We start from the raw sequence: 26,111 nt of genomic DNA, 5'->3' as shown, positions 1-26,111 counted from the left end.
TCCAAAGTCGGACAAAGACTTGAAACACACAGAAACAGCCCGTCCTTCCTACTAGAAAAGTAAGCTGCCAATGGGGGCTGTTTCACCAAAGAAGAGATGGGGGAAAGGAAATCACTGTTAGACCAACAACCCCTTCTATCTGAAATGCACACAAGCTCATCTTTGCCCTTCAGTCTCAGCCGAGTAGAAGGCAAACCCTGCCACTGCTTCGGCTCCGAGAGACCACTCCAATACCACAAGCTGTGTGGTAGACTGGCTGCTAAGTTCCCATGACAATATAGGAACAACAGAGGCAGCCTAAGGATGCATCTGGGAGATGTTGATTTGCTATAACATGGAGTTGGTTTCACAGTCTTAACTTCTACCTGTTCCATGATGATTTAACCAGTATCTAAAATCCTAAATAGGCATTTTTCTGGCAAGATGCATATCTCTATATTTTTCCCAGGTGTAGACGAGGGGTAGGAGCCATACTGAACAAAGAGGGCAATGGCCTGCCCACTTGGTTTGGAAGCGTGAAGACCACAGTGTGGAGCAGCAAGTGGTATTCCCATTGACTATATCACACTCAAAAGTCACAGCCAAACTCAACTAATTGAAGGTTTTTCTTTAATAAATTTATCTGTAACAGAACTTCAACTACCCACGTTTAACACTTGTGCTTCTCTTATCTATTGCTGCAGCATGAACCACCCCCCCAAATGTAGTGGCTTCAGACAATTAATCATCGCTCTCAATTCCATGGGTTGGCTGGGCTCAGCTGGCAGCGTCTTCTGCTCCACATGGCGGCAGCTGAGGCAACACATTTGGCTGCATTTAGTTGGGAGCTCGGCTGGGGCTGGAACATCCACTCTGACTTCACTCACTGGTGCCTCAGGTGGAGAGACTGGAATGGCTGGGGGGCTGGCTGGGCCCTTCTCTCCAGCAGGCTTTCCTCTCTCATCCATGACGACTTCATTCAGGCCTTGATCTCTTGCCTAGATGTTTGACTGCCACCAACCTTCCTCCCATTCAAGCTCACATTTCATCCTGCCACTGAGGTTATCCTCCTAAAAATCAAACACTTTCATGTTTTAAACCCCACCATTAGCTTCCTGGAGCTCCTGCTGCACTGTTTTCCTACTTCTACCAAAATCTTCAATATGCTGCTCTAGGATTTATGTCTTTACATACCTATAAAGACTAGGTCTTTATATCCAGAGGGCCTAACACAGAGCTTGATCTAAAGCAGTTGTTCAATACATGTTTGAAGAATGAGTGGGTAAATATCAAACCTTACCTAAAATATCGTGGGTGAGAAGCTCCTTTTTCTATCATTTACTGTGAAAAGAGATATTTTTAGTCCATCCACCCTCAAAAGCTTAAAGCTCTCAAATGTGTAGAGTAATGGAAGCTGTTTGTTCTTTTTTTTTCCTTTTAGGGACATTCATTAGATAAGGAAAGCCCCATATTAAACACAGGATTTTTCCCTTGAATTAAGGGGAAGGGAAAAAAATCCCTAAGTCATCGAAGAGAACGTCCCAGAGTGGCTGAGACAGAACCCATATACCCGCGGCGGGTATCATCACTCAGGGACCACAGAATCCATTCCCAGTGAGGCCGGCCTCAGCCTGAGAGTCTCCTCACCAGCCCTCCAGGAAGCCTTTCCACCCCCTGCAGATAAGCCATGTCTCCCAGAAGTCAGGCAGTAGTCTGGGATGCCCGGGGTCACGTAGCCTGAAATGAGTATAATTTAACAGCCAATGTGATGAGCTCTCTGGTTTTTCTGGCAGTTATGACATGCATGCACTTGAGCAAGAATAACAGCCAGATGATAATACAGATTCACTGATAAGTCAGACTTTTGACACTCTGAATTCATTTTTTTCCAGAGAATTAAGGCTATAAATAATAGTAAATTTACCAGCCCAACTGCAAAAGCCTATTGGGAAGGAATGGGAAGGAGAATGACCCCTGCCTGTGTGCCCGCTGGGTGGGTAAGAGGGAAGTAAAGGCCCCTAATGCCGAGGCCCCCGCTGGGGAGCAATCACGAGCCCCGGTGCACTGTTCCTTCCTGCCTCGGCCGCGCCTGTGCGGCCCTTCTCCCTGCACTGTGCTTCCCCTCATAACTCCTATTCCTCTTCCAATTTCACTGTAAATGCTGCTTCCTCGGGCATCTGACTGCCCACGTAGGTCAGGACCCCTGTGAGGAGGCTCCAGAAAACCTCTACTCTCCACGGCGGCCTGTGCCACGGCTGTAACTAAATGAGCAACCATTTATGTGTTTCTGGCCCATCCTCCAGCAGACTGTAAGCTCCCTGCGGGCAGAAACAAGATCGGCTGGGTGCCACACTGCTGGATCCCCAGTGCCCAGCAGGGGATTTGCCCAAAGTGGGTGCTCAATAAAGACTGATTGATTGAACGAATGAGGAGACACCCAAGGCTGGGCCAGGCTAAGGTAGTAAGAGCATGCCTTTCAGTCTGACTTTAAAGATCCTGAGTCTTCCTACTCTACCACATTGCCCCCTTCAATCCAAGGTATGGAGTGCTGAGCCCCAGAGGATGCCCAGGGGCAGAAGGGGCTCTGTCGTTGGGAGTCTCCGGCAGTGGCCTCGCTGGTGGACAGCAGAGGAGAAGGGCTGTGCGTGCCATAAGAGCTTTCCTCAGGGAGGATGTTTTTCCCGTCATGTTTAGAAGTCACAGTCCAGCTCAAGTTTTTAGAATTCAGACAGTAAAAAGTATTTTTGGGAGGTAAATCTGCTATTGAAAGGGGAAAAAAGCCACTCCTGGAGTCAGTGCCTGGAACAAAAAGTAGAGAGCCACATTCCAGACGTCTGGCTGCGGCTCAGCCTCTTACTCTCCAACCAGGGACTGTCCGCCTCTTGTCACTTGCTTAGCCATCTGCAAAACTGGACTTTGGCCTTTCTCTCCGGGGCCCGCGTCTTTGTGAGTGAAGCGCAGTTTCACATTAAAGCATCACTCACCCATCCTCCATCTAATCCATCATCTGCACTGAGAATCCACATCCCTATTCCTGCCAGCTCACTCTCACCCATCCCTGACCCCACAGCCACCGCATTTACACAGGTGCAAAGGAGGGCCAGGATCAGGGCCGCTTCAGAGTGGGGCTCGGGAAGATGGAGGAGGGGAGATAAGGGAGGTCAAAGGGAAGGGGAGGTTGGCAGCTACGGGGTCTGCTCTTCTTCTACACACCTCCACTGTGGGGCCTGACAACAGCACGCCCCGATTAAAGGGCTTTTCACGCTGCTGAGGGAAAGCAGACGTCCCCCTCCAGCTGTTTGGCAGCTGGAACCACTTCTGTTGTTTTAGCCAGGAGAGGCCTGACCTTCGTCACCCCACTCCCGACCCCCTCCCCAAAGGAGGAATTTAGTGGCCACCCCAGCCCATCCACCCAGCTCCCCTCCTCCACCGTGCCCCCCACAGCTACAGGGACGACAGGTCAGGACCCATGGGAGAAGGCTGTGTTATACCAGGTGCCATTGTAGGGGAGAGCAGGGGAGGGAGGGTCAGTGGGTTTGACAAAGCATCTGAGACCCTGGCTCGAAAGAGATGCTAACAAGGCTGCAAAGACAGAACTCCCAACTCACCCAGCCCCTGTCCACACCCCGAGTCCATGCCCCAAGTTAGTCTATTAGGAAGGTGGGTGCAGTGAAAGTGTGGGTTAGAACCCAGGTCACCAAATCTCCAAAATATGAAGCATTCTTCTAAGTGAAAGGAGCCAGACCCAAAAAGCCACACACTGTACGAGTTCATTTATATGACACCCTGTAAAAGGCAAAACTGTATGGACAGACATCAGATCAGTGACTGCCAGGGACTGGAGGGAGGGAGAGAAGCAGAGTCAAGGACGTGGTGGAAATATTCTATATATCGATGATGGCAGTGGTTATACAACTATACAAATTTGTTGAAATTCATAAAAGTGTACACCTAAAAAGGATGAATTTTACTGCATGTAAATCATATGTCAATATACAAAAAAGAGAAAAGCATGAAACTAAGGAAAAATATTTCCAAAGAAGGTTTGTTTCGAAGGGTGCATCAGACCTCCCATAGGGTCTCAAAGAGGTTTCTGGAGATTTCCCTTCCCACCCCCTTCAATTACCAGGCATCATGCTAGGTGCATTGGGGGTTATGAAAATAAACAAGAACAAAGGCCCTACCCCCAAAAGCTGGATCTAGTTGCAAAGACTGACATGCGAACAGCTAACTCCACAGGGACCACGTCTTCGAAATGAGCAATCAGTAAGCAAAGCCAAACAGACAAAAGGATAGAATATTTGAAAATAGGATGCCAGGAAGTCCAAGATGTGAGATGGCTAACTCTTTAAAAGAGAGAGAGAGAAAGAGAGGAGAGGACAGGAGAAGACAGGAGAGGAGAAAAGAAAGAAAAAAAGGCATCCACTCAGCACAGAATTATTGAGAACCTATTTTGCCCCAGGGCTCTGCTGAGGGCTGGGGACAGAGCAGCTGACCCCAAGTTGTGTGGGGTCAGAGCGAGAGGTTAATGCAGACTGGAAGAATCCAGGAGGATTTCTCAGGGAAGGGGCCATCAACTGGGCTGTAAAGGATTTCCACAAGCAGGGAGGGAGGGACGTCCGAAGGGCATCCTAAGCAGCAGCAACAGGTACATGATAGTAAAGAAGCAAACTCATTTCAAAAGATGGTTTAGAAATGACCATTTATGGGAGAAATAAGGCTCTAGGCCCAGGTTAGGGGTGAGATCATGAGGGTCTTGATCCCTCCCCACTTGTCTTTTTTTAAAAAATAAAAAGAAGAGAATTGGAAGCCACTGAAGGAAGTAAAACACAAAATCAGACCCGGGCTTTAGAAACCTCTGGCAAGGGTAGGAAAGACAACAGAGAGACTGATGAGGAGGTTACTATAGTGAACACAGCGTCAGGAGGAATGGAGAAGGGGCATTTTTGGGCCAAGGAAATGGCCGGGAGAGGTAACTGGATGAGATAAGAGGACCAGGAACCAAACAGCTGTGATCAGGAAGTGGGATTGCTGCCCCATCGGAGATGGTCTGTGCTTTCCATCACAGCCCTGCAGGGCTTCCGCAAGGCAGGCTGGCAAGGAAGAAGGAGAAATGGAGAACAAGTAGAGATAAAAATATTCCTTTGAATGAATGGAGTCCTTCCGCTTAAAAACCCTTTAGGTTTTAGCCCTTCTTGATCACCAACAGGGCATCAAGGATTTCAATCAGAGTCAGAAAGCATTTAAGTTTGTTTCCTGCTTGCATCCCCCAGTCACTAAGTACTAGCCAACAGAACTCAGGAAGCAAGGGCATGGAGAAACTCACTTGCCCATCCCCCCTCCCATCCCTCAAACTCTGCCACCAGCATAAATAAAAACCCCTCTCGGTCGAAATCAAATAAACAGAGCGTTCTCCAGGATCCAGGACCTAGAGTTTTTTTAATTCTCTCAGCCCAGGAGCACTAGGTAAAAATAAAGTTTCAGTTGATGGTATTAACAAGGAGCAACAAAGTAGTTTTGTATTTGGGGTGCATCCAAGAGACAGTGGATTACAAGAGAGAATTCAGACTTGGGGTGCAAAGCAAAGAGGACAGGAAAGGTGTTCTCATCTACCTGTTGGCTCTAAGCTCCTGACCCTTCATCCCAATGACACACACATCTGAGAGTAAGGGTCTGCTAAATTAGCACTATCCCTCTACCTAGCAAGACCAATTTATTCCACCAAGGCTAGTGGCTCCTTACAAAGTTATCCCGAACACTCCCCCAGGCTCTGCCCAGAGACACGCTCCAAGTTTTCACTGGGTATTCCTAAGAATGCAACTATCTAACATGTCACTGAGCATCCTGGCGAGTAGCAATGGGGCCCAGACACTACTGCACATCCTGGCCGTGCCCCACCATACTGTGCCCCACCATCACTAGCAGCATTTCATGCCCAGTGACATGTGACATTTGGTTATAAACCAGGAGAATGAGCAAGGAGATTGGTCAAGATTGGGGCTAATTACCATAGGGGGATGACTGGAGTTGGTCCTGACCAGCTGACTGCTGGGTGGTGACTGAGCCCCTCTGGCTAGAAGGACAACGTCCCAAAACAGAATTGTTTTCACAGAGACTTGGGGAGTTTCTGGAAACAGCAGGAGTTGTAGACTCTGAAAAGGGTGTCCAAGAGATTCCAGACCACTTTAAGAGATTCTAGGCACACACAGAGCTATTTTAGGGCCAAGGTGACAAAGAGACACAGAAATGAGGGGGTCCTTTCCCCTACCTCTGCAAGAAACCCAGCGCTGCTCTGGCAACTAAATCAACAGCTTTGGCAGCAGCTGGAGATAGTTCCATTGGCACAGACTCAGGTGTTCTCATCATAGGCACTGCCAGCAATGAGGTTCCTTTTGGGCAAAGGGGAAAATTATGACTAGTTTGTGGAAATACTTAAAGCACCCCAAATTAGCGACAAAGGGGTATTGCTGTTTGAGCACATGAGAGTCTTGGAGTCACTGCAATTTGGGAGTAAAGGTAAATGTGGCACCATTTTGGAATCACAGACAGAAGAGGGTTGAAAACACCAGTTATAAGAACAGATGCTAATGGGAGTGCAGGTCTACTTAGCAGACTGCATGAGTCAAAACAAGCAGCCCCGAACTCAGGAAGAATGTATAAAGGCCAATTGAGGATCTAGAGATCGATTTTCCAGAACGATGACCCTGGATGTGGTTGTCAGGCTCCCAGGTTGGTCAAAAAAATGCCTCAGTAACTCATTATGTGGCTAAAATAAAGCTAATAACACTCGGCCCAGAGTAGGGTGGAGAGTTTGAGGGGGTGGGAGTCGGATAGTCCCCCAAAGGAAAGGACTGGTCAACCAAACCTGGCCATGAGCTGAGGCATGAGTATGTCCACTGTACAGACACACACATGTGTGTGCACACACACTCACACTCAGAAGAGCCCTTAGGAAGTACTCTTTCGTGGGGCACAATCACTAGCTCTTGTTCAAGAATCTAGGGTCAAGAACATTGAAGAAGAAAGCTGCTGGCTAAGTCACTTGCAAGAACAATTACTCTGGAAGTCTCTGTTTTCCTCTCCTGGTGGATTTGCTCTGCACAGTCAGAGGTAAGTCCTCCAACAGCACAATATGTTCCCCAGAGGAGGCGAATGGACACCTTATTTAGTGAAGCTCACACCACCTGGAGAAGTCATGATCAGACACTCCTGGTCCCTCCTACAATGGGCCAGTTGTGCCAGGAGAGCCCCTACCCTACATGTTTCCTGCACCCCTCAACACACAACAACCCACAGCATCCTGGTGGCGGGGAGGCCCAACAGCCCCCTTCAGGCCTCAGCCCCTTACCCTGAAAGCAGCCTTTCATCTTGGCTGAGTCTCCTTTCTCATCTTGCTGAAGGGCCCCTGTAACTCTTATAAGCCAGAAACTTGAGATTATCGGTGCTGCTGCCGCTAAGTTTTCTGACCTTGGGAGGTTTTGTCCACTCACATATTTTGCAGGGAGTTCTCCAGCTTTGACCACTGACTACTCCCCTTATCAACACAAAGGGGCCCAAAACAGCCTCACCACAGCCCACCCAAGAAAAAAGACTTCCACACAAAGCCTAAACATAGCGAGAAGAAGAGGCAGGAGTATTCCACCCTCACACCCCCCGGGAATTATTTCACGGCTCCATCATAACTAAATGGAGAAACTGGTATACTTTCAATGTCATGGGATTATCACAGAGGAAAATGTCATTTTAATGCCCATTTCATTTTGGCAAGATACTATGGCGTATATATATAGGTTCATTTTCATATCCACTTACACAGTGGAGCAAGTTATATCGACAAGGGAGATAAGAGAGGAAGAAACGCTTTATCCAGAGCACTTGAGGAAATCCACTCCCTTACAGCACTAAGCCCCAGGGATGAAAGCTGAGCAAGTACAGACTAAAACAAACAGAAGAGGAAATCCCAGTCTTGCTATGTCAACGAATTATGCTGGGGTTGTGTGTGCTTCAACTGTGTGTTTCCTTTTATTGCTAGTTACACTGTCATGTTGAGATCCTACTGCAGTGGTTCTGAGCTCCAGATCACTAAACACACAAGCATATACATACATGCAAATGCATGCATGCCTGTGCATGCACACGTGCGCACACACGATGTCTTTACAGTCACAGACAAAAGAGAAGAAGAAATAGTTTGGCCCATGTGGGACTGCCATGTGCCATGTAAAACCTGGTGCTGTCAGACCGTCTTGGGCTGAAAATCCCCGCTGTGTCGGTCAGACAAGGATTAATTACTGCTGTCCAGAGCCCGGGCTCATGTCTTACTCCACACAAGTGTGAGGCTGTTCTGGGCAGGAGAGAAATCCTGTTGATCCAAACTGGGCCAAGGAAAAGTAAATAGAACCATGTCAAATTCTACAGGCAGGAATGGAAGATTCGTGGAAAACCCAAGGAAGCCCACTGCCGAGGGAGAGAAAGAATGGTTCTTCCCTTTTCCAACCCTTGTAGCTCCTGGGTACAGAGGCAGTCTTTCTTTGAAGGAGAAAGCTTGTATTTGACTTTTGAGGACCTTTTTCTTTTAGTACCTTCAATTCAGATTCCCTCAAACGCTGAATTAGGCGACCTGAGTGAGAGGATATTTACCTCTGCACTTAGCAGCTGCCATGTGGTAGGCAATCCTGTGGAGACGGGACAGCGGAGGGAGCTGAATCTGCCCAGGGGGGCTGCGGGGCACACCAAGAAGCCTGCACACTCCCAAGGAATGGGACTTCTGGGGCTTTCTGACAGGAGTCTTTGTCCGCAAAGACTCGCGACTAAAGACTTTTCATCCAGGCTCCAAAGCGGTTCTCAAGACTTTCTATTAGCCAAGGAAATGCTCACAATATAAAGTTAAATAAAATCAGGGGCCAGCCCGGTGGCGCAGTGGGTGAGTTCGCACGTTCCGCTTCTCGGCGGCCCGGGGTTCACTGGTTCGAATCCCGGATGCGGACATGGCACCACTTGGCAAGCCATGCTGTGGTAGGCGTCCCACATATAAAGTAGAGGAAGATGGGCACGGATATTATAATGCTCAGGGCCAGGCTTCCTCAGCAAGAAAGAGAAAGACTGGCAGTAGTTAGCTCAGGGCTAATCTTCCAAAAAAAAAATCAAAGCATAATATCAAACGTGTGTGGGTAGATGGATAGGCCAGATAGATGTGTATATATATATATACAAATATATATACACATCTAATACACACACGCACATATCTACATATGTATATATTCATCTTCCTCCCACTCCAAAGAGAGAGAGAAGACAAAAGATAGAAAGAAATACACCAAAATGTTAACAGTGGCTATAGATGACTTTGTTTTTTCCTTTGCACTTTTATGTTCCAAGTTTCCTAGAATATACATGTTTTAAAGAGGATGAGGGTGAGGCACACACAAAACTCCAAAGAGATGGACCCAGACCTGCCTCTTAAGCAAAGCTCTACCCCAAACTCTGGTGTCCCCCTTAGGAACATCAGAGCCTAAGAGCCAACAGCCCACACAAGGCAGGACTGGAAGAAGCTTGCCCTGGCTTGAAGTGGGAGAGGGAGAGTGTCTTCCTCTTAGCTTCTTTATCTCCCAGAGTCTGATCAGGGTTCATGTTCTTCTGAATCCCATGCACAGCTCTCATAAAGTAGGCACAGAACAACCCAGCATCCTTTCCATGCAGTGCCTTCTGATCCCTCACAGCATCTATCCAGGCAACAGCCTTGTCACATCATCTCCCTCTTCAATTGGAATGGCACAACCAGGCAGTCTCCAGCCTTCTCTGCGGAAGGAAGTCTGAATCTCACCAGTCGGGATGAACTCTAATCTTCTTGTCCAAAGCAGTGTTGTGACAGGTTTGCCAGCAGCGTTCAGCAACCTTTCAAAGGCACACACGTACCCTGCGTCAGTCATCAGACTACAGGGCAATGACGGGTGGTGAGTATGTTGTCACGTTGGGGCATGGGGACGAGTGAAAATCACATGGCTAAAAAGAAGGCCTTGGAGGACAAGCAGCTGTAGCTTCAGGCATGGGAGGGAAACAGAGGGCTGTCTCTCATCATTCCTGGAAGATGCTTTTAGAACAAAGATATCCTTACATTTCCTTCTTCACAAAGTAAGTCAAAACCTGCAAGGTAGTTTTGTATCCTGGCTCCACAACTTGCCACAGTCATTCACTGGATAAATATTTATTAACCCCTCTATGGGCGAAGCATGGGGCTGGGCATGGTGCACACAGTGGGGACACACTGACAAAGTCCCCACCCTCCCGGGCTACGCTGAGCCTCTACAGTCCTGCTGTTCATATGTCACATACACATGATGTCCTTCTAAGCCCTTGGTACCACCAAGCCACAGAGCCGAGGCACAGACTTCGGAGTAGGGGTGAGCCAAAGCAGAGCAAGCCACCACACGTAGCGAGCTCCTTGGGGAAGGGTCTTCTTGGCCTGAATCACAACATAGAAGACAATGCTATTCCTGAGCTGACCCACAAAAACAGATCGACTCTAAGCAGAACCCAGAAAACTCACTGGCAGAGGGGCTAACAAGGCCCCCAGACCAACACCCCATGTTGCTCAAGCTAATCAGAGCAGTCAGGCTATGTCAAGATCCAGGGCTGACCACTCCTAGCCTGGCCTCAAGAGGATAGGGCTAAGAGTAACGTGCTCAGCATCTGGTCCTGTATAAGAATCTATTCCTTCTAGGGACAACAGAAAAAGATAATTTCCAAATTGCCCCTTTTTACCCCAAAAACCTACATCCTTCTAAGTCCTGATGCACATTAAAGCATTTCCAAAGAAAATGCTTAAAGTAGAAGCTTCTTAGCCTTAAATAGATTCTCCAGGCCAAATCTAAATCTGTTGGGGTATCAGCATCCACCAGAAAATTGCCTGAAAAAACTATACTTTAGTGCAAAAGTTTCAGAGTACATTTGTGTAGCCTAGACTATAAAACACCAAAAATTGCACAATTAAAATCTTAAAGTCCTCTAAGAGACATTTGGCAGGGAAGAGGCCAGAGCAGAAACAACCTGGGGGGTTCTCATCTACTGTAGGACTTCTGTGTGCCTGGCACAGCGCTAGGCATCTTACATAAATTATTTAATCAATCCTGACAACAACTCAAGTAGTAATATTTTGCATCCCACTTTATAGATGAGAAAACTGGGGCTCAGAGCAGTTAAGAAATTGCTCAAGGTCACACAGTGAGAATCCCAACCCAGACCTGTGACTCCACCACAGCCAACAAGGACCAAAAAACTGTGTGAGGACCCACAAGAGTTACCTGACCTCGCCTTGGACTACACAAAGGCTCAGCAATTTAAAAAATTCAGTCTGATGTAGTTATGTCCTCGCACAAGTGAGTAAAGAAAATGCAGATTTCTAATATCCAACCACCACATTCTTACCTCCTCTTGCCTGCCCTCTTAAAAAAAGATGAGATGGGAGGGCAGTGGGGAAAAGCAGGCCTAAGCAAAGACTCAGGACCCTTCACAGGCCACAGCACCTGGTGCCCCACAGCAATTTTCCCAGGACCCAACACTTTCCGCCCCTGTGGTCCAGCTCCGCCCCATTCTCCCACCTCCCCTGGCTGGATTGGGGTGGCTCTGTCTCTCCCTTGGGGAGCTGTTCTCTAACATGCTAAGGTGAAAACATCAGGGACGAAATTCAGAGTCAGTGCCATTGTATTTCCAATGAGGGGGAAAGAGGCTGTCCTCATTTATGAGTTGGGGGAAGGATGGATACCAGACCAACTCAATACCCCAATGTCGGCCAGTTGTGACATTTTTAACAGAAACCAGATCTGAGCCTTTCACAGGATGCAGGAAAGGAAGTGCTGTTTGGGAAGGTCTTTTGTACCAGGCAGAAAACACAGGTGTTAAAAGCATAGGCTTTGAGTCAACAGACCTGAGATCCAGTCCCTGGCCTGTGGACCTCAGTCGAGATATGTCTATGAGTCTTGGTTTCCTCATCTGTTAAGACAAGGGAATATAGCAGTTCTACTATCAAAGGTTGATCTGAGCATAAAAGAGTAGGTTGGCACATTAAAGTTGCTTGATAAATCTTAGATATTGCTATATTATTAGTTCTGTTATCCAGTAGATCAGGGGTTTTCAAACTGCATTCCGTAGTTCCACACATTCTCACTGAAGATCCTAGGGATTGGTTTGCAAACAAAGTTAAACTTTAGCTATTTTGTGAAATAGCCAATTTTCCTTGTATTTTACGTTTGCATGAGTGTATTTCTTTCTAATCTCATTTTACAGTGATTTACAACCCACAGCAGCAGCATCAAGAGCGATGGCAAAAAAAAAAGTGGAAAATATTTAAGCTCTAAAAATTTATAAATTAAAAAATAGTGCAACTGTTACTGACCATAGTCCGAAATGTCTCTTATTTGTGTTATGGAGATGGCAACAATGAATTTTTTTAAATGGGAGAATAATGTTATTACAACCCCACGATTGCCATCTGAATCTCACAATAAGCAAATACGATGACCCCGAACACTTTATTCCAGACCTCATTCTTTCCAATAAGTGTCACTGGCTTGAAGTGGAAGTGTAAAATAAAAACGTTATCTTAAAGATTCATTTTGCAACAAATCTGTACCTTTTTTTGCCTGTGTTGTTCTACAGATGAAACTCAGAGAACCATATCAATTTTAAGGTTTTGCTTTGCACATCATAACATGTGTGTTGCCCTATTCATACTAAAAAATACGATTTAATGTAAGACTTCAATGTCTTCAAGAAGTCTGAAAACTGCTGCCCTAGGTTAGTCTAGCCTTGTACATTTTATCTTAGAATTGCTCAGAACTCCTCGCGGAGTGACAGGTGACAGTAGGAGAACTGGGTCCCCATCCCCCCAGTATTTCAGCCCTGACAGAGCACCTTTGCTCCCACCTGCCCTCCCATCACAGCTCCTGTGGTCCCCAGGAGAGAGCTGGCACTGCCCTGTCAGCATCTCTCCATCTTCCGGCACCAGGGTTCCCAAAGCACAAAGGCTGGTCCCCAGGCCCACACCACTGCCCTCGAATGAACAGAGCAGAGGGCCGCTGAATGTACGTAATCTGGCCATTGAGCCGGGAGAAGGTGGCGGCACCTGTATGAACAATGCTACATCTGAAGCCCAACCAGGCACCAAGAGGTCCCTGTGGCTCTCACTGCCCTTGTCCTCCTGACTCCGTTGTGACTTTGTTTCTCATTTCTGCCACTCCTTTCTCTCAGTGCCCCCACCCCACCGCAGGGAGAAAGAAGGAGGCATGGGGGCTGAGGACGGCGTCGGGGCAGTCCGGGAGTGCTCTCCATGGAAGCACCCAAAGCAGCAGAAGGTCATCCCTGTGCCTGAGGTGAATTCCAGCTTCGCAGGCATGCATCCTACTGCAATATCCATCCATCTTTACCAGAAAACCACCGTCCCCGCTCCTCCCCAAATGGGCCCTTCAGGAAGCTATGGCTGTTCAGGAGCTGAGCCCACGGTTCCACACGTCTCTGGCAAAGCAAAGCTCCCCCCAGTCCCTGGATGGCCAACTTGTGCTTGGGGGAAACATGGGGATCGTGGTGACCAAGGGTGTCTCCACTCCTTTGAGCACGCCAGCACTGTGAGCCAGCTGATGGCCAGCTCAGGTTTCAGGTAACAGGATGGCAAAGCCACTCTTCAGTCGGGAACTCCCAGAACAAGTGAATGGCTCCATGGCCTTGGCCCTAACAAGGCTGGCACCTCCTTCTGCATGCCTCCTGCTTCCCTTCTCTTCCCACCCTTTGAATCCACTTCCCTAGTGACCCGACTACAGCCTGGTAACAGGAGGGAAAGTGGAGAAAGCCCTGCGCCAAAGACAAGATCCGAAGTAGAAAGGCAGATTCCAGCTGAAAATGAGGAGTCTGTGTAAAACTGGAGGCTGCCACTTCTGCCTTTCCTCCTCCACCCTGCTCTGCCTGAACCTTGACGGCCGCCACCGCCACCACCACCACACATCCTGACGGCATTTTCTCAGGAGGACTTTCTTTTATTTTTCATAGATGTTACCAAACCCAATACTGCTACAACCTTCTTCAGCCGTTCTTTCTAAACATCTAACTGCTCTCTAGAAGTTCTTCCTTAAGTCTAGTCTAAATCCCTCATGCTGTCATTTAAACCTATTTCCTGTTGATCAACTCAACAATTATTTCTTGAGTACCCATGAGAGGCCCAACCCAGGGCTACTCCGGGCTACACAAGAACACCATCCGGCTCCTTCCTTCCAGAAGTCAGTGCTCTGGTTGAGGAGAAAAGATTGACAAACAAGAAGGAGCCACACACTATCTGCCTCATCGCCTAATTGTCAAAGCAGTGATAGGAAGCAGGATCGTGGGATCTTGGAGAAGGAGGAGTTGAAGCAACTGAGAGTGCACAGAGGGTGTGACCGTGGCTGTTCCTGGAAGGGTAGATACGATCTGAGGAAGGGAGAGTGCCTTGCGCAAAATGGCCATGCATGTGCAGAGCACAGACAGACCAATCTGGCTGCAGCAGAATATCGGTGTAAAGATGGGGTGGGGTCCCCCAGCCCTTCGGGCCAGAAGGAACCCTTGGAGGCTTGAGTAGGAAAGTCACTTCATAAAATTGGTGTTTTCAGCTGGTTATTCTGGCTGCAGTGGGTAGAAGAGACTGAGAGGGAAAGAGAATAAATGTGAAATGGATGGTTAAGAGGCACTGGCCGAAATCCAGACATGAGGTGTTGACAGGGGCCTGGGCTACCACTGGCAGTGGGGATGGAAAGAAAGAATCAATATGGGAGATGGTTTAGAGGAAGATTCTGGAAATGGCTGTCACCATCTTCTGGCTCCAGCCTACTCCAGTAAATGGGATGTAATTAGGTCACCTCCTGCTTTCCCTGCTCCAGGCCAAGGGCTGCTTCAGGCACTGGGGGATGAGCGCCCTTGTCAGGGAGAAGCTCCAGAAGTGCTCTCTCGCCAACCCAGGCTCCCCCCGCAACAGTGTCTCCAGGTCATCCTTGAGGGGGAGCTTGCCAAAGGCCCAACCCAGGAGGCCAGCAACTCCGGCTCCCTGACCCATTCTCTAGTGTCCGGGGGGGTCCTCCTCAGCCCTCCAGCCCAGGACCTGGCTGCTGGTGCCTACCCAGGAGAAGCATTTGGAAGTGGCTGGGTGGTGCCACTCCGCACCCTGTCAGCTGCCAAAGGGAAAAAGTCGTCGTCCCCAAAGCCAGTATGATTCCGGTGATTTACACTCACGTCCCACAGAATAGGACTTGGCATCCCCTGACCCTCGCCCAAGCAGACATCCATCTACCCTCAGAAATGTCTTTGGCACAAGGCAAGTGCCACACGGACCTCCTGAGTGAGGTGGCCCAACAGCTGACTTACGGGACCAACTGTGCAGCCACCCAGTGACCTGGCTGGAGATACGCAGAGATGGGAAGGGCACTGTCAGGGTGTCAGTTGCCAGGGAATGAGGGGAGGGAGGAGGCAGAGGGTGGAACGGAGCCAGGAATGTCCCAGAAGCAAGGCAGCAGAGGCATGTGTGGACGTGCAGCCAGTCTCTGAGGGGGACTTGAGGGTCGGGCTGCTCTCTCAGGGACTGTGACACCCCTGGCTGGCACCCCACCTCTTTCGGGGAGAATCACTGTGAGTGTGGAGCTGAGCGGGTCCTTGTCGAGTGTGGCACCAGACCCTACTTTAATGTCCAGAAAAGAGACTGTCTTCAGATTGGCCCAGACACCACAAAGAGGTTTCCTTATGAGAAGGCTTCTCTCCTCCTTCGCCAGGCCGACACCCCAGGGCGTTCCTCCTTCCACGTCCACACCAAGAAACGAGCCCCACGGAGTCTGGCCAAACTCCCAGTTACTACTAAGCAGTCCCACCTGGGCTTAATCCAGACCCAAGAAGCTCTTTATTGACTTGTACTTTTCCCCTGGGGATCACGTTCCTCTCTCTCCTTCCCTCTCTGGGGGCTCAGATTCCTAAAAAAGCCTCCAAGATTCAGTATCTTGCATCCCAGGCTTAACTCTCAAAGGGCTTCCAGAACATCTCTCTAAAACTCACCCCAACATCCTGGAAGGCATTCAGTTTCTCAGGCATTTCTGTGGCTAATGTAGTGCAATGTTTAAGAGTATAGCCTTTAGAATCAGACAGACTGGGATTTCAAATCCCAGCTTCACCACTTCCCTGCTGTGTGACCTTAAGACAGTCACTTAACCTCTCTGAGCCTCAGCTTTTTCATCTGTAAAATAAGAATAATGCCCATCCCATGGATTTGTCATGAGGACTAGTGAAATGATGCATAAAGCATTAGCACAATGTCTGGCACACTGTTAACACTCCATAAATGGTAGCTACATTTATTAGGACCAGCTCTCAGACTAAAATTGGATGAGGGAGGCAGAGGGAGTAGGGAGTGGAAGCAAAAGACTTCAGCACATGAGATGTCTCCAGCTGGCTCCTTCTTCTTCCTCCTCTAACAGGTCCTCCTCTAATGTAGAGCCTCCAGGGACCTTGGATGTGGCAGATGATGGCCTCAAGAAAGTCTGTTCCTGTGCAACTTGTGAGCCTCCCGTCCCTCGAAGAGACCTTCCCAAGAGATCCGGGCCCTCCAGAGAGCTGCCACTCGAGTGCAGAGACTTCCAGATGGTCACTTCCTCTCCAGAAGAGCATCTGTCCTCATCAAATATCCCAGCACGCACACCATCTCTCGCTTGGGGGTTTGCGGTATGTTTTCCTGACCCACCCTTGGTGAGTTTATGATAAAGGTGGAAAATAAGAACAAACAGAAGCCTAGGAAGCACATATATCCATGCCTTAACTATTTGAGCCCTGAAGATATGCAATATTAGTAACTCTATCCAGATAGGCACGTTAATTGGGCAAAATGGATTAATCTAGATTGTCTCCCAAATTTTTACATGAGGCAGGTTCTTGTTTCACCTGCACTCTGAAATAAAGGTCCCAGGCAGCAGGAGAAGGACCCACCAAAGAGAGCCTCCAAAGTGGGGCACAGAGGAAACCCAAGGCACACAGCCACACCACAGGCACCAAGGCTCAGAGGATCCAGGGCCGCAGCCGTGCTGGAGTTTGCAAATCCAACGACAAAGCTGTCTGGGCTGGCTGGACCCTCACCCTGGCTGGCTCTGGCCTCAAACACACTGAGCCTGCATAAACGAACAGGGGATTACGTTGACCCAGGCTAGGAGGAGTCTGCAAGTTTGCTTTCTGAAAAAGTTGCAATTTGCCAAGAAAAACCATCTCTGATACAGACAAGGAAAATCTTGAAACAAATCAAAGCTGCACATGGCAGGGCACAGCTAGGGAAGCCCGCCAGCTTCCTGGAGGAGGAGGCCATCGTCGTGAGGTCAGCCCACCCTCCTGCTTCCCAGCCTGGGTGTCAGCCGCAAACATTCACAGATAGACACATCCTCCTCAGGCCTGGCCCTGGGCAAGTCCCTTCTCCAAGCTGGGTCCCAGGGCTGAAGCCTCCTGGATTTATACAAAGCATCCCTTCTCTTTGGCAGGAATCCCACTGCCTCAAGCACAGCAGCCCTCCTGGCCCTCTTTGCCCAATTCCTGGTCGCCTTCTCTTCCCCACACTGACCCTGCCTTCTGTTTATTCCCCTCCTAGTTCCCTCAAGGGCTCCCTCTTAGCTTCACACTACAGGACAGAGGGGAACTCTGCTCCATTACCCCTGGCCGAGGTGGCTTGGAAGCCCTGCTGGGTGAGCAGTCCTGCCAAGTACTTGGTTCAGACGTGAGCAGGAAAGGAGGACCAGGCCCTTCCAGGCTCCCTCCAGAAAACCAGAGCAGTGGCGGGAGAAGCAGCCTTGCCCCAAGCCATCCTACACTCCTCTGAGGTTTTCTGATGTGGGTAAGAGGTTTCTTCTCCCCGCTTCACTGAGCCCAGTTCCCTGCCCTGCCAGCCCCCTTACACACTCAAGCAAAGGACTCTCAGTCCTTCCTGTCTGGCGTTTTGTGGGCCCCCACGCACACACGGCAAATGCTCAGCTGTCGATGACCTCCAAACCCGAGGTCTAGACCTCCTGAAGCCTCCTGGGCTGGGTAATACAGAAACAACCAGAAGCTGGTCAGCACTTTACAAAGCACGTTCTGCATAGGTTATTGCAACTGGTCACGTGAAATAAAGGCATGGGTTCAATCACTAGCCGATGTGTTGTTTAACTGATCTGTGTCTAAGTGCTCACACCTGGAAAATGGGCACGATAATAGAACCACCACATACGGATGTCATAAGCAAAGTGACGTGCCAGTGAAGACATGCAAAGAAGGTAGAATCAGGTCTGGCATAATGGCTCTCAGTAAATGTTAGCCATTGTTGTTGTCGTCATCATAACCACAGTCAGGTTCTCACAGCAAGGGCAGAGCTTAACTGAGGTTCAGAAAGGTCAAACAACTTCCTCAAGGTCACCATGTAAAGAAGTGCCAAAACACAGCTTCCAGTGAAGTCCTCTTACTCTGACATATTTTCCACCATTCAACATGCAAGAATGGTGATTTGGTGCCCACGTACCATTCTGCTCAAGGAGCCACATGGTGAGCAAGACAAGCGTGGCCGCTGCCTGAGCCCCAGTGAGGAGCAGGAAGTGTGACGAGAGGAAGCTGGCTCAGGAGCAATTTGACAGGACTGGTCCGAGGTGTTGGCGGCGGGACAGAAGTAGTTTCGGCTGCCTCTGAAGAGACAGCTGATCCTCTGCAGAGCCTCTAGGACCGGGCGCCACAAGAGGAAGATATGACAAGAGAAGGAATCCACATCTCTCCGGCATCCGCTGTGTGGCCCCTCCAGCCCTCTTTTTTCCACTTTCCCTTCCCCACACTCTCCAAGCTGTCAGGACAGCAGCCCGTCCTGCCCCATGGCCTGACCCGAACGATGGCTCGGTCCTCCCTGGACCCCTGGCACAGAATCAAACACTAAAATCCAGCCTAGTTATTGGTCCTGGTACTGAGACTTCTCCTTCCAAAGCTTCTCCTCAGAACACAATTCAGAGGCCCAAATGGCTTAACTTCGTTACCGCCCTAAGGCTCTCCCATGAGGGAAATCCCACTTCTTGTTCTTCAAACCAAATTGGCATCGGAAGAACGCAGTTCATTTGTACATTGTGTTGTTCCATGCACATGCCACTTCCGGACTTTGTCAGGCTGTGGGTAATACCAACTCAGGACATGGAAAACAACTGAAAAGGCTGTGACATTAACCAGCTCCACAGGCCTCAGTGCCAGAGGGTTCCTGAGATGAGCCCCTCCTGGGGAGCTGAGCAAGTCCCCCAGGAGGTATGTCTTCAGTTGGGAAGAACCAGGACACCACGTCCGTGTGTGCACGGATTTTTCCAGATTCGCCTGCCTTTCCTGGTGGTCTGATGTATAAGCAGGAAACTGGGTTTCATTTCCTGCTCTGCTTATTTTGATAAGAAGAAAATTGGATGAAGAACAACTTCTAACCTACAATGAACTTTCTGGATAGAGCTGCCTGACGTGAAATGGGCTCCTGAAGATTCCAGAGAGCCAGCAGCCCTCCTGTCTCTTTGTTCACTTGTCCCAGTGTTGAGTCATTCAGTCAACAAATACTTGAGCCTACTGTGTGCCCAGCACTGTTGTTAGTGCTGGGGATACACCAACGAGCAAGATATACAAGCTCCCTGCTCTCATGGGCTTTCCTTTTACGGGGCTGGGACAGACATACAGAACAAATGGACAAAGCATTTCAGACAGTAATTTATGTTCTGAAGAAAATAAAATAGGGTGATGGCGCAGCAAGTGACTGAATCACGTGGTCAAGGAAAGACTGGAGCAGGTAGTGACGTTTGAACACAGACTTGAATGTCAAGAATGCACTGCCCACACAAAATCCAGGGAAGATCATGGCTCCTCCCCTCAGCTGCCTCCCACCTTCCCACATCCTACCTGATGCAGGACGTAGGAGAAGATGGGGCGGGGCAGAGGGGGCAGAAGTCAGATGACACAGGACTCAACATAGGCCATGGTGAGGAGTTCACATTTCATCCTAAGTGCCCTGAGAACGCATTGAAGGGTTTCACACAAGGGGATGACATGAGTTGATACAGATTTTTTTTTAAAATCACCCCTAATAAGAAAACAAAACAACCGATTAAAAAATGGACCAAAGACCTTAAGAGACATATCAAAGATACACAGATGGCAAATAAGGACATGAAAAGATGCTCCACATCATATGTCATCAGGGAAATGTAAATTAAAACAACAATGAGATACCACTACACATCTATTAGAATGGCCAAAACTCAGAACACTGATAACACCAAATGCTGGCAAGGGTATAGAGCAACATAACTCTCATTCATTGCTGGTGGGAATGCAAAATGGGACAGCCACTTTAGAAGATGGTTTGGCCATTTCTTACAAAATTAGACATACTCTTACCACACAATCTGGCAACTGCACTCCTTGGTATTTACCCAAATGAGATGAAAACTTACATGCACACAAAAACCTGCACACAAATGTTTATAGCATCTGTATTCATAATTGCCAAAATTTTGAAGCAACCAAGATGTCCTTCAGTAGATGAATGGACAAATAAGGTATATACATCCAGACAACAGAATATTATCCAGCTTGAGAAAGAAACGAGCTATCAAGTCGTGAAAAGACATGGAGGAACCTTAAATACATATTACTAAGTGAAAGAAGCCAACCTGAGAAGGCTACATACTGTGTGATTCCAACTATATGAAATTCTTGAAAAGGCAAAACTATGGAGACAGTAAAAAGATCAGTGGTTGCCAGTGGAGAGAGGGGGACAGGGAGACACAGACAGAGCACAGAGGATACTTAGGGCAGTAAAAATCCTCCATATGATACCATAATGATGGATACATGTCATTATACATTGGTCCAAACCCATAGAATGTATACCACCAAGAGCGAGCCCTTAGATAAACTATGGACTTCAGGTGATAATGATGGGTCAACGAGGTTCATCAATTGTAACAATGCACCACTCTGGGGGGGATGTTGATAGTGGGGAGGCTGTGCACGTGTGGGGGCAGAAGCTATATGGGAAATCGCTCCACCTTCCTTTTAATTTTGCTGAAAACCTAAAACTGCTCTGAAAAGGAAAGTATTTTTTAAAAAGATTCACCCCAGCTGCTGTGTGAAGAAGGATAAGAAAAGAAACAGAGAGATCAATATTGAGGTTACTGAGGCTATCCAGGCCCAAGAGACGGGGGTAGCAGTTCGGAGTAGGATGGCATTAAGTGAAGAGAGAGAAGTCAATGGAGACAGGACAGAGTTCAGAGGTGGACTCAAGGGAATTTGCTGATGGACCAGATGTGGGTGGCTGAGGGGAAAAAAGGGATCAAGAATGATCTCTAGATTTCTGGCTTAAGCAAATGGTGAGTGGTGGTGCCTACTGAGATAGGAAAGTCTGGGGAGAGCTAAGCTTGTGAGGGAAGAGCAGTTTGAGGCTTGCTAAGTTATGGAGGCTTCTTGGACATCACAGGCAGCTGCTGTTGGTACCCCACCCAGGTCCTCATCTCATGCTGGTGCATCCACCCACCAATTGCTGACAGTACTGCAGATCTTCTCTACAGAAGTGTCTTGATGAAGGCAGCCACCCATCAGGGGACACCAGGGAGGTTACGTGCCCCACCCCTCTCCACCCACCCAGTAGATCAGGCTAAGCCTGGACATTACCTGGCACCACATCCTTTTCCTCTTCAGCTTCACTGAAGAATGATTGACAAATAAAAGTATGATTGACATCAAGTGTATAACACGTTTTGATATATATACACACATTGTGAAAGGATTACTGCAATCAAACTGATTAACATATCCATCACCTCACACAGTTACCTTTTTTCTGCACAGTAAGAACACTTAAGATCTACTCTTTTAGAAACTTTCAAGTATACAGGTGTACCTTGTTTTACTGTGCTTCAGAGATGTTGCATTTTTCACAAATTGAAGGTTTGTGGCAACCCTGCATTGGGCAGGTCTATCGGCACCATTTTTCCAGCAGCATTTGCTCACTTCTGTCTTTTTCACATTTTGGTAATTCTCTCAATATTTCAAACTTTTTCATTATTATTATATTTGTTATGCGGATCTGTGATCAGTGATCTTTGATGTTACTGTTGTAACTGGAGGCGCCACAAACTGTGCCCACATATGACAGCGCGAACTTAATCAATAAATGTGTGTGTTCTGACTGCTCCACTGACCAGCCAGTCCCCCATCTCCCTCTCCTCAGGCCTCCCTGTTCCCTGAGACACAAAAATACTGGAATTAGGCCAATTAATAACCCTCCAATGGCCTCTAAGTGTTCAGGTGAAAGGAAGAGTCGCACATCTCTCACTTTAAATCCAGAGCTAGAAATGATTAAGCTCAGTGAGGAAGGCATGTTGAAAGCTGAGACAGGCCAAAAGCACGCCTCCTGCACCAAACAGTTAGCCAAGTTGTGAATGCAAAGGAAAAGTTCTTGAAGGAAATTAAAAATGCTACTCCAGTGAACACACGAATGATGAGAAAGTGAAACAGCCTTATTGCTGACGTGGAGAAAGTCTTAGCGGTCTGGATAGAAGATCAAACCAGCCACAACATTCCCTTAAGCCAAAGCCTAATCCACAGCAAGGCCCTCACTCTCTTCAATTCTGTGAAGGCTGAGAGAGGTGAGGACGCTGCAGAAGAAAAGTTTGAAGCCAGCAGAGGTTGGCTCATGAGGCTTAAGGAAAGAAGCTGTATCCATGACATAAAAGTGCAGGTGAAGCAGCAGATGCTGGTGTGGAAGCTGCAGCAAGTTCTCCAGAAGATTGAGCTAAGATCATTAAGGAGGATGGCTACACTAAACAACAGATTTTCAGGGTAGACGAAACAGCTTTGTATTGGAAGAAGATGCCATCTAGGACTTTTATAGCTAGAGAGGAGAAGGCAATGCCTGGCTTCAAAGCTTCCGAGGACAGGCTGACTCTCTTTTTTAGGGGATAATGCAGCTGATGACTTTAAGTTGAAGCCAATGCTCATTTACCATTCCAAAAATCCTAGGGCCCTTAAGAATTATGCTGAATCTACTCGGCCTGTGCTCTGTAACAAAGAGCACAACAAAGCCTGGATGACAGCACATCTGTTTACAGCATGGTTTACTGAATATCTTAGGCCTATTGTTGAGAAGTACTGCTCAGGAAAAAAGATTCCTTTCAAAATATTACTGCTCATTGACAATGCGCCTGGTCACCTAAGAGCTCTGTTGGAGACATACAATGAGATTAATGTTGTTTTCTTGCCTGCTCACACAACATCCACTCTGCAGCCCACGGATCAAGGAGTAATTTTGACTTTTAAGTCTTATTATTTAAGAAATACATTTCATAAGGCTATAGCTGCCATAAACTGTGATTCCTCTGATGGATCTGGCAAAGCAAATTGAAAACCTTCTAGAAAGGATTCACCATTATAGATGCCGTTATGAACATCTGTGGGACAGGCCCTGTGGCATAGTGGTCAAGTTTGGCATGCTCTGCTTCGGCAGCCAGGGGTCACAGGTTTGGATCCCAGGTGCAGACCTACACCACTTGTCAGCCATGCTGTGGCAGCGACCCACATACAAAATAGAGGAGGACTGCCACAGATGTTAGCTCAGGGACAATCTTCCTCAAGCAAAAAAAGAGGAAGATTGGCAACAGATGTTAGCTCAGAGGGACTCTTCCTCAGCAAAGAAAAACAAAAAACATTTGTGATTCACAGGAAGAGGTATAAATATCAACATTAACAGGAGTTTGGAAGGTCAATTCCAACCCTCATGGATGACTCAGGAGTTCAAGACCTCAGTGGAAGAAGTAACTGCAGATGTGGTAGAAATAGCAAGAGAACTAGAATTAGAAGTGAAGGCATCAAAGGAGATAGAGAAGAAAAATCCAGTGAGATCAAAGGTGAGCCAGTAAGTCTCTCATTCCTTCTGGTCCACACCAAGTCACCCCAGGCACTTCCACCATTCCAACCCCTATCTGTGCCTGGGTTCCAGAACCAGTGAGAGGAAACTCATGTTTACATGGAAATGGCTTTGCTACATGAGCCAGGCGGTGAGCTGGTGGGAACAGTGCACGGTACATACGGCACACACCCTGCCCCAGGAGCTCACCTAGGAGAGGAGAGAGGCAACAGGCAAACGAGGTTCAGTGCGGCAACTGATGGAATGCAGAAAGTCACAGGTCAAGTTCTGCTGGTTTTCAGTTATTTCATCTGCTCACTCCCCTCCCCTCCTCTGCCTATAAGTACCCTCTCCCCATCACACCAAAAATAGAGTGAGGGCTCTATCTCCATGAGCTGGTACAATGTCAAGCAGGCTTCTCGAACTTAAAGGCATATATGAATCACCTGGGGACCTTATTAACGTGCAGATTCTCATCCAGTAGGTCTGGAGAGGGCCTGGGATGCTGCATGTCTAGCAAGCCTGTAGATGATGCCAATGATGCTGGCCAGCAGACCACACTTTGAGGGTCAAGGGTGTAGAGAACTCATTACACCCAACAGCAATAGTCAAGGACAACAGCAGGAGGTCAACCTGAGCCATGACTTTCTTCTTGTAGCAGGAGGGATCCAGCTAACCCTGGGCCACATTCCAGCATTTCAAGGAGAAGCACACATTGTGCCTGAGCATATAGTGATGCACAGAAATGGTATAGCCTGAAGCACGACGGGAAGAGTAAAAGAAGCAGGTAACAACATCCACCCCTGTTTGTTGAGCTCACTGACTTTATACCAGGCACTATGCAAAGGACGTGAAGTACGTGTCGCAGTCTACCCACACAGCTGGCGGTATTTGCACTTATATCTCACCAAGGAGAAAGCTCCGAAGTTATGTCACTAGCCCAGGATGACACAGCCAATACCCAGTTAGCCCCACTCTAAAGCCAGGGCTCTGCATCATGACAACTGAGCTGCCTCTTCAAAGAGCTAATGGAGTTTGAAGCCCAGTGGCTCTGAGCTGGGGCACTCCCTGATTCTGCAACAGATCCCTGGGGCTGGAGACGGAAGGGGTCGGGGCAGACAGGAGCAGTGTGCCCAGGTAGGGTATCCCCTGAGCACAGCCAGTCAAATTCACCCAGAGCACTTCAGGGGTCCTGGGGTAAAGAAGAGGCGTCTTGTCTTGGCCCCCCCCCCCCCGCACCTGGATGCCTAGCCTGCTGTTTCTGGTTGCCACCGCAAAACACTGGAGACTTCAAGACCCTCTGAACCATTTGATAAAAGGAAAGAAACATGTGAGAAGCATCAGTTCCTTCTCCAGCTGGACCATGCAGTGAGACCACCCAAGTTAGGGCCCCAGCTCAGCCCCCGGGAATGCTCTTTGGGTGGAAACAGAAAACTACTAAGATTCTCCTGAGGTTCATGTCAGCCATTTCCCTCCCCAGAATTCGAAGCCCTGCAGATATGGGATTTCAGTCACCTCCCTTGCAGAACAGTCCAGAGAGGAGGGGGGGCATTGTCACCAGGCTAGGAGCCCCTGAGGACAGAGGACAGTGCCTGTTCACCTCTGAGGCCTCAGGACTCAAAGCCCAGGAAGTCGGTATGTGACACATCAGGGGTGTGCAATAAATGTTTGCTGAATGAATTGATGTCTCCTTCTGTTCTGCCGGGAAACTTGGCCTGGAACAGAGAAGAATTCATCACTCTAAGTTTTGCAGTGAGTAAGTAGAAATGAAAAACAGTGCAGGCTGTGAGCCTCCTCTCCTGACAGCCTGCCCTGGGAAGGTCCGGGCATACTGCGTGAGAAATGAAGGTCTGGTCAGTCCAGCCAGTCCTTCTCTTCACTAGCCTACAAGATCTTGCTCACGAAATGACCAAGGCAGAAGTCTGCAGAGCTGGAGGCTGCAGAGTCAGGCTTGCTCCCCTCCCGGTCCCTGGCCTCCCCAGGCTGCGACTCAGACGGCGGGCAGAGCTCAGAAGGCATCTGGCCAGCCCTGTGGCAGGAAGTTGGTGTGAGAGAGGGTAGTTCATGGCCTGTCTCCAGGCAACCAAGTGTGGGCCCCCACCCTCAGGCCACTGAGGGTCTCATAGGAGCCGGAATATGTCAAACACTCTAAGAAACCCAGTGCTAAGGAGCACAGAGCAGGGCTCCCCATCTGAACGGTGATTGT

The 26,111-nt window shown here is 48.4% G+C and overlaps 1 protein-coding gene across 5 annotated transcripts in view; it reads right to left on the bottom strand.

The window, feature by feature from the left end:
• The window catches only part of SMOC1 (SPARC related modular calcium binding 1), a 144,017-nt gene that overhangs the window by 79,448 nt on the left and 38,458 nt on the right, over positions 1-26,111 (bottom strand). The gene's annotated exons all lie outside the window — the stretch shown is intronic.

Source organism: Equus asinus, chromosome 7 (genome assembly GCF_041296235.1).
Source record: "Equus asinus isolate D_3611 breed Donkey chromosome 7, EquAss-T2T_v2, whole genome shotgun sequence".
Classification (NCBI taxonomy): domain Eukaryota; kingdom Metazoa; phylum Chordata; class Mammalia; order Perissodactyla; family Equidae; genus Equus; species Equus asinus.
Note: the sequence above shows the minus strand (reverse complement) of the source record. Positions and strands in the feature narration are given on the sequence as shown.